This window comes from Lolium perenne, chromosome 2 (assembly GCF_019359855.2).
Source record: "Lolium perenne isolate Kyuss_39 chromosome 2, Kyuss_2.0, whole genome shotgun sequence".
Classification (NCBI taxonomy): domain Eukaryota; kingdom Viridiplantae; phylum Streptophyta; class Magnoliopsida; order Poales; family Poaceae; genus Lolium; species Lolium perenne.
In genome coordinates this window covers 207,727,512-207,735,821 of record NC_067245.2, presented here as the reverse complement: position 1 = coordinate 207,735,821, position 8,310 = coordinate 207,727,512, and the positions used below count along the sequence as shown (strand labels likewise).

The 8,310-nt window shown below is 44.7% G+C and overlaps 1 long non-coding RNA gene across 1 annotated transcript; it reads right to left on the bottom strand.

The window, feature by feature from the left end:
* Positions 1–4,955: 4,955 nt before the first annotated feature.
* Positions 4,956–6,167, bottom strand: LOC139836121 (uncharacterized). Its single transcript, XR_011752308.1, has 2 exons — positions 5,641–6,167; positions 4,956–5,541 (listed from the first exon to the last, which is right to left on the bottom strand). It is a non-coding gene; the product is annotated as an uncharacterized lncRNA (long non-coding RNA).
* Positions 6,168–8,310: the final 2,143 nt, after the last annotated feature.

The following is an 8,310-nucleotide window of genomic DNA, read 5'->3' as shown; positions in this document are numbered from 1 at the left end:
TAAAGTGACAGAAATTGGGACAACCGGAGGGGAAGGCGGTGATGTGAGGATCACATGTGTTCACGGAGTGTTAATGCTTTGCTCCGGTGCTCTATTAAAAGGAGTACCTTAATTTCCAGTAGATTCCCTAGAGGCCCGGCTGCCACCGGCTGGTAGGATAATAGATGTTGTGCAAGTTTCTCATTGCGAGCACGTACGACTAAATATGGAACACATGCCTATGGATTGTTTAGTACTTGGATGCTGTTTTATTACTATCTGCAAATGCCCTACTTTGATTGTTACATGAGTTTCTCTCATCCATGCAGCGCCCGTTCATCCATCCTTGTGCCTACAGTATTTTAATCCTGTTGTTTGCTATAATCACTACTGCTGTCTTTGTTACACTACTGCTGATATTTCACTACTGCTACTGCTATAAAACTGTTACTACTGATAAACTCTTGCGAGCAAGTGATACGCGTACAGCACGCGACCGTTGGGAACCCCATTCCTTGTTCTATTAAGAATAATTATGTTAAAACTGCTCTATGTGACTTGGGAGCCAGTGTTAGTGTTATGCCTTTTTCTCTTTATAAGAGACTTTACTTAGATAAGTTGATACCTACTGATATATCTTTGCAAATGGCTGATAAATCTACTGCTATTCCTGTTGGTATATGTGAGGATGTTCCTGTTCAAGTTACTACTAACTGCTTGATATTAACTGATTTTGTTGTGTTGGAAATGCCTGAAGATGATAATATGTCTATTATTCTTGGGAGACCCTTTCTTAACACCGCAGGGGCTGTTATTGATTGCAATAAAGGAAAGGTTACCTTCAATGTTGATGATAAAGAGCATACCATCTATTTCCCCAAGAAGATTGATAAAGTATGTGGAGTCAATACTATTTTTAATGTGAGAACTATCAAAGTTGGAACTATTGATTGTCCTATATATGAGCCTAAAGAAGAATATCAAACTCTCGTGATTGGATCCATATCAATACAATTCAAGGTAACATGATTGATTTGAGGTTTATTTCTTCTTATGCTATGTAAAATTTATTTGGTGGCAAGACTTGATCAACCTTGTTAACAAATACTTTTTATATGCATAGAGGAGGTAAACAACATCTCTTTCTCACTCCATTTGCTCTAGTTGTTGTAGCACTTTTAATTTGCAAAGTTCCTTAGTTAATTGGAGATTTCAAAATTTTCCTTGCCAGTAATAATAAACTAAATACCCAGAAATGTTTATTTTTCAAAGTTTTCAAAAATTCACAAAAATTATACCGTTGGTCCTATTTTTCGACGAGGCACCTGGGAGCACCAGAGGATGACCTGTGGGGCACCACAGGGTGCCACACCACAGGCCGGCGCGGCCAAGGAGGGGGGCGCGCCACCCTGTGGTGTGGGCCCCTCCTTGCCCCACTACTTCATCTCTTTCTCCCAGCATCTTCTCTCTCCCGAAAAAACTCGCACCAGGTTCCTCTCACTCGCGTTTTTGCTCAAGAACTCCAGATTTCTCGATCTCTTTGCTCAGCCCAGATTTCTGTCTGAGATTTGGTACATTTGCTCTTCGGTATGTGACTCCTCCGATTATCCAAGTAGAATTTTGTTTGGTTGAGTATATCTTGAATATTTTGCTGCTGTAGGTAACATGTTTAGTGAGCTTGCATGCTTGTTCTAAGTGGTAGAAACTAGTTTTGATGCATGATTAGTACTCTAGCAAGTTCCTATGGTAGTTTCCCTCAATTATATGTCACCAAATCAAATTTTATATCACTTGTTGAAAATTTCAGAAAAGAGATGAAGAAGTTCAACTTTGGAGAGTTGTTCAAGAAAGGAACAACCAGCACCGGGAGACCTTCTAGGACCGCCACTCAACTTAGGCGATCGTACAATGAGGATATCATCGCGCCTAGCTTCGCGCCCGAAGAGGACAATGGGGCTCCTAATGCTTCATCCTTCCCATGTTATGATTTTCTGACAAATGCAGGGATACTGGATGATTTCTTCACCCTTGTCAACAAGGCGGGCTTAGCCACCTACGTGGGAGATGAAAGGGAGCAATACTACATGCTCACCAAAATCTTCGTCGAGAGCTTCAAGTTCCAAAACACGCAATATGAGCCGACAGTTGCATTCAAGATCTATGGTAATCCTGTTACTATGGAATTGAAAGAATTTTGTCGTGCATTGGATATTGCCCCTGTAGGTACAGCAAGGAGGATTGATGACAACCCCCGGGACTTGTTGGAGCTTTATCGAGGGATCACCAATGATGATTGTCGCACCATTTAGCGTGGCAAGATAAGGAACATTCAACTCCCCGCCATTAAATATTTTGCATATTACATTGCTACTAGCATTCTTGGTAGGGAGAACACTAGCAATATTTCTAGTTACCATCTTGCTTTCTTGAATATTGCACTTACTGGACGGACATCTTATCATCTTGGTTCTCTTATTGCTCGCCGCCTGACTAACAGGGGGCCTATTTTTGGAGGAACTATTGCATTGCGCGTTTTAACACATTTAAGACTTCCTATTGATCCTAATGATGTGCCATTAACCCCTAGGAGGCTTGATATCGCTGCTATGAAAAGCCATCATTTTGTTACCACTGATTCCACTCTAGATAATATGGTCTATAGAATGTTGTTTGCTGACGGGGATGAGAAAGAAATCCCTCTTCCCCAGCCAGGTTTGTTCTGTATTGACAGGCAACCATGGTCGCGCACTAAGGAGGAGGTGGATGAACATATGAAGATACAAGATTTCCACTAGCAGCATGACTCCGAGGACGCCGAGCCCTCCTACGACTACACCATCACGTATCTGGGTGCTTCTTCTAGCACATACCCGGAAGATGATCCATCTTCGTCGTACTACGGAGATACTACCTCATGGGGTCGATGGGATTGAACTCCACTTAGGCCAAAAGCCTAATCTTGGGGGGAGGTAAACCGGCATCACTCATTCCTTGCATATTATGGTTGCTGGATACTTGTACATACTTGTTTAGTCTCTTTGAGTGGTTTTCTAATGAGAGGGAGATGATATTTGGGGAAGTGCTGCCTGAAAACAGATTCTGGACTGTTACTAGAAAAATTCGTGCGCACAGCCAGAACGTTATTTTGAGCTGCCAATTTTTGTGCAGGTTCCCCAGGTTGTTATCTAACTTTCATTAGTTGAACATTTTTCGAGCTGAGCAACGTAAGATTTTTGTAAAAATCGATTTCTGTACTGCTGTCAAGTTTGACGAATTTCTGCTGCTTTGTGTTTATGTGAGTTTTCTAGTTTACCGTTTCTTGTTTTCGCTTTGTTTCCTTCCCAAAACACAAAAAGACCAAAAATATTTCTGTTGTTTCTCTTCATAATTTGTTTGCTTTGGTTTCTTGCATTTGTTTCGCTTTATTTGCTATTGCCAGTTTGCTACAAGAAAACCCAAAAAGATTTTGCTTTGTTTGTTTGTTTCCTTTTGTTCTTGTTCTCAAATTCGAAAACACCAAAAATATTTGCTGTTCTTCTTTGATTTTGTAAAGTTCTTTATGAGTTCAATGATCTTCGGTGGCTGGAGCGTGGTTTTCATTTCATATTATCCAAGTTGCACAAGTGAAAAGGCAATAATGACGATCTACGACAATTGGATTGTGGTGAGAGGCTGGTATGAACTCTATTTGCTTTCATTTTTGTACATATACTCATCCATATGAGCATGCTTAGTTGGTTCATGTGAGGTATATGTTATTTGAGAAAGTCTAGTGGTTCATGATCTCTCATGTTTAGCTCCAATTTATTAATATGAGTAGCATGTCATGGATGTTTGCTTGCATTGTTTTATTCATAAGTAAGTATGGCATTGTGGTATCCTCCTCTGAATAATTCATTTATATCAACTTGGCACATGCTCACGCATGCATATGACTGAACAAAAAGTCAATTAAGCCTCGATGATCTATATTGCTTCAGAGTTCTTGTATCACTTTTATGCCTCCGTTAATTTATTTTGCCGCAAGCATGATTATGACAGTTACTGCTCTCTTGATTTGTCGCTCCCTAGTCTATTGCTAGCCTTCACTTGTACTGAGCGGGAACGCTGCTCGTGCTTCCAAACACATGAAAACCAAGTTATTCCAGAGTGTCCACCATAAATACCTACGGATGAAGCCTGGTGACCGGGTGTATACGTGAGCACGCGGTGAGAGTCTGACACGTGTCTGACGGTGTTAGTTTGCCGTGAGATGATAACTAAGCCTTGATCCTCACATGGAGAGTGGATTTGGTCGCGCCTTCGTCGTCACACACACACACGCACCACAATAGCAGCAGCGTGGACACACACGCAACTAGCTACGTGAGCAACAGAGCTTCTGCAGATCGCCTCGTCAAGCTCCAGGTCGGGCTGGCACAGGGGCGGCATCGGTGAGCTTGGACGGGACGCGCGCTCAAGCTCCGCCGCCCGGAGCCTATCCTCGTCCCTGTCGCTGTCCCCGCCCAGTAGCCAGACTTAATTGAAAGTTGCTACTCCTATGACAGTACTTCATTGCACCACTGCATCGTTTCATTCATGCACTTACAGTAAACAAAATGCACTGACATCAAATAGTAAACATTGACAGTTCGCTCCAAATGCAATACACAAGCAAATTCACAGACTGACACTGCTATCAAGTACTGTATCAAACCTCTTAGAAATTGGGTAAACACACAAAGTTAAGCTGCCTTGTACCAGTCTAAACACGCAAAGAAAATTCAGATGCAAAAGCACTGAAAGACTGCCTTCAACTGATACTCCAGCAATGAGGAATCAACAATAATGGGCTGAACTAACTTAACTTTAATGGGGTATCAGCACTGAAACACAGTAAATAATCTAATCTTGCCACTCCTCCACTAACTTTAATTCTGCTCATTGCTGGAGTATAATTCTGTAACAACAATGAGGCATCAACAAATTGGTCGATATAACCATAGTACACTGAACTTTAATGGACTGAACTGAATGCAATGGAGTACACTGATGAGCAGTCCGTATTGAGTACACGTATCTGCTCTGTTCAAAACCTACCGATAAAACATAACAACACAGAATTAATCACACGGTGAAGCCATGGATTGGCCAAAAAAAAATTGGGAAGATTTTGCACATAGCCGACACTTTATTTCCGATCACGATTCATGACATAGAAGCATCAAAATCCAAAAATGGAGAGGGGAACTGAAGGGGAATTGCATCTTTACCATCCAGGATGGAGGAGGTCACGGCGAGGCTGAGGCTGACGCAGAGCGTGAAGACTGAAGAGGCCAGCATCCTCCTCGATGCTTTCCACCGCGGCGGCGCCCTCCTGCACGGACGACGTCAACACCAGCATCAGAGCACGCCCAGCGTGGCCGCGCTCCTGCGCCATCTCGGCGAACTCGAGCGCACCGCCCGCTCTCTCCAGAGACCACCCGCCGAAAACGTGCAGAAGGATATCGTGGACTGCTAGATCTTCTCCGGCTACGAGCGCACCCCAGACTTCCTCGATTGGAGCTTCGCCTTGACGAGTATCTGATCGAAGAAAGTAAGAGAACGGCAGATCTAGATATAGAGGAAAGAGGAAAAATGGGCTCGCACGCCTCCATGGGCAGTAGTCGACAAATTCCTCACGTTTGAGGGCGGCAGCGTGTTCGCGCTCGACGGAGCCAAGCTCCTCCTCATGCTCGACGACCGCGGACTCGCGGCTGCTGGCTCGTCGGCGGCGAACGCATCTTCACGCGCTTGTCAATGGTTGTCTTCCCGCTTCGAGCTCGGGGGCCTCCCGGCGCTAGAAGATGGACGCCTCTTCTTCGCGCTTCTCACCGGCGGCCTCCTGGTCCTGATTTGGGCGCGGTGGCGGGCCGCGGGGCCGCGGCGCGGTTTGCTCGTGCACGCAGACTGTTGTTGCTGTAGGCCGGCGTGCTCTCGCCGGTGTACCACCAGGGACGACGAGCGGCGCCCCGTTTGCGGAGGTAGGAGACGAGGTCGGTCAGGGGACAGGTCGGTCCGGCGATGGCCTCCGCCGCGCGCCTCAACCTCCTCGGCGTGGCGCTGGTGCTCTGTTTCACGCAAGGAAAAGAGAGAGGGATTTGTGCTGTGGGAAAAGGAAGAAGGAGAAGAGGGCACTGTTGCGCTCGGGGGAAAGGAAGAGGGATTAGGAAAAGAATGTTTCACGTCGTTTGGGCTCCGTTTGTGAGGCCAGCATCTTAAAGCGAATCCAACGGTGATGACCGCGTGCTCACGTATACACCCGGTTACCAAATCACCTAAATACCTATGCATGGCATTTCAAACCATTCCAAGTAAATTCTCATGCGCTACCTTTAAAACCTTCAAAATGCTTCTCAATTTGTGTTTATGTTTCATAGCTCATGAGGAAGTATGTGGTGTTTATCTTTCAACCTTGTCATTTACTTCTGACGGGCTCTCATATGGACTAGTGGCACATCCGCTTATCCAATAATTTTGCAAAAAGAGCTAGCAATGGGATTCCCAGTCCCGAATTAATTAACTTAAATAGACACTCCTCCATGGTATGTGATTGTTGGATGGCACCCGAAGGATTCGGTTAGCCATGGCTTGTGTAAGCAAAGGTTGGGGGGAGTGTCATCATCATAATAAAACTAAAATAAAAAGGCACTCCTTCATGGTATGAGATTGTTGGCAGGCACCCGAGGATTCGGTTAGCCATGGTTTGTGTAAGAAAGGTTGGAAGGAGTGCCACATAAACATGCAAATAATTCATGGGAGCCGCTCTTGAAAGTCTGGTTGGCAAGGTAGTTGGTGTACCCATTACCATTCGTTGACAACAACAAACACCTCTCAAAATAATTTTACTCCTGATTTCAAAAAAATGAAAAGCTCTAGCGCATGTTAATCCCTGCTTCCCTCTGCGAAGGGTCGATCGTTTACTTTTGTGTTGTGTCTCCATTATTTCTTTGAGCACTATCTTGAGAGCACAACTGTCATTCTTAGTATAATATGCTTGTCTCAAAATATGATTGATTGTGGTATAACTTTGATGCTTTTATCTTTGACAATCACTACTTCTAGTCTTTCTATGAACTCCAGAGGTGCCCGGGCATTTATGTTTTGCCAATCAAATACAGGCAAGCGAGATACCACTTTATCATACTCTCTTATGAACATTGCAATCCTGCTTATATACATGATTCATGATGCTTATTATTAATTGTTGGTACCTCTCCATGATTGACATAGCTGCCAGATGATCTTATTTGCATGTATCTCATTTTGAACTGTTTAAGCATTAGCCATAGCATGAGAATATATACATCATATGAGCAAATGTGTTCGTGAAAGTTCTTTTATCGCTCAGTTGTTAACTGAATTGCTTGAGGACAAGCAATAAGCTAAGCTTGGGGGGAGTTGATACGTCCAAAACGTATCTACTTTCCCGAACACTTTTGCTATTGTTTTGCCTCTAATTTGTGTATTTTGGATGCAACTAACACGGACTAACGCTGTTTTCAGCAGAACTGTTCTGGTGTCTCGTTTTTGTGCAGAAATCCAACTTTCGGGAAAATCCTCGGAATTTATGCAGAAGGCCCTATTTTCCCAGAATACTGACGAAGCCAGAAGGACAAGTAAGGTGGAGGCCCGAGGGCCCCACACCATAAGGCGGCGCGGCCTAGGGGGGGCCCGCGCGGCCCTATGGTGTGGCCCCCTCGGCCGGCCTCCGACGCCCTCCTTCGGACTACTTATCGGCCTCGACCTAAAAACGCACGGAGAGAAGTCGAAGTCGCCAGAAACCCTCCAGAACGCCGCCACATCGCGAAACTCCGTCGCGGGAGCTAGAAGTCTCCGTTCTGGCACTCCGCCGGGATGGGGAATTGGAGGAGATCATCGCCGCCATCACCGCCAACGCCTCTACATCAACCAGCCATGTTTCCCCATCCATGTGTGAGTAATTCCCCCGCTGTAGGCCGAAGGGGATGGTAGGGATTGGATGAGATTGGTCATGTAATAGCATAAGATTGTTAGGGCATAGTGCCTAGTGTCCGTAATTGGTACTTTGATGATATTGTTGCAACTTGTTATGCTTAATGCTTGTCACTAGGGCCCGAGTGCCATGATCTCAGATCTGAACATGTTATTGTTTCATCAAGATATTCATTGTTTATGGTCTTACCTATAAGTTGTATACACATATCGCTGTCCGGAACCAATGGCCCCGAAGTGACAAGAATTGGGACAACCGGAGGGGATGGTAGTGATGTGAGGATCACATGTGTTCACGGAGTGTTAATGCTTTGCTCCGGTACTCTATTAAAAGGAGTA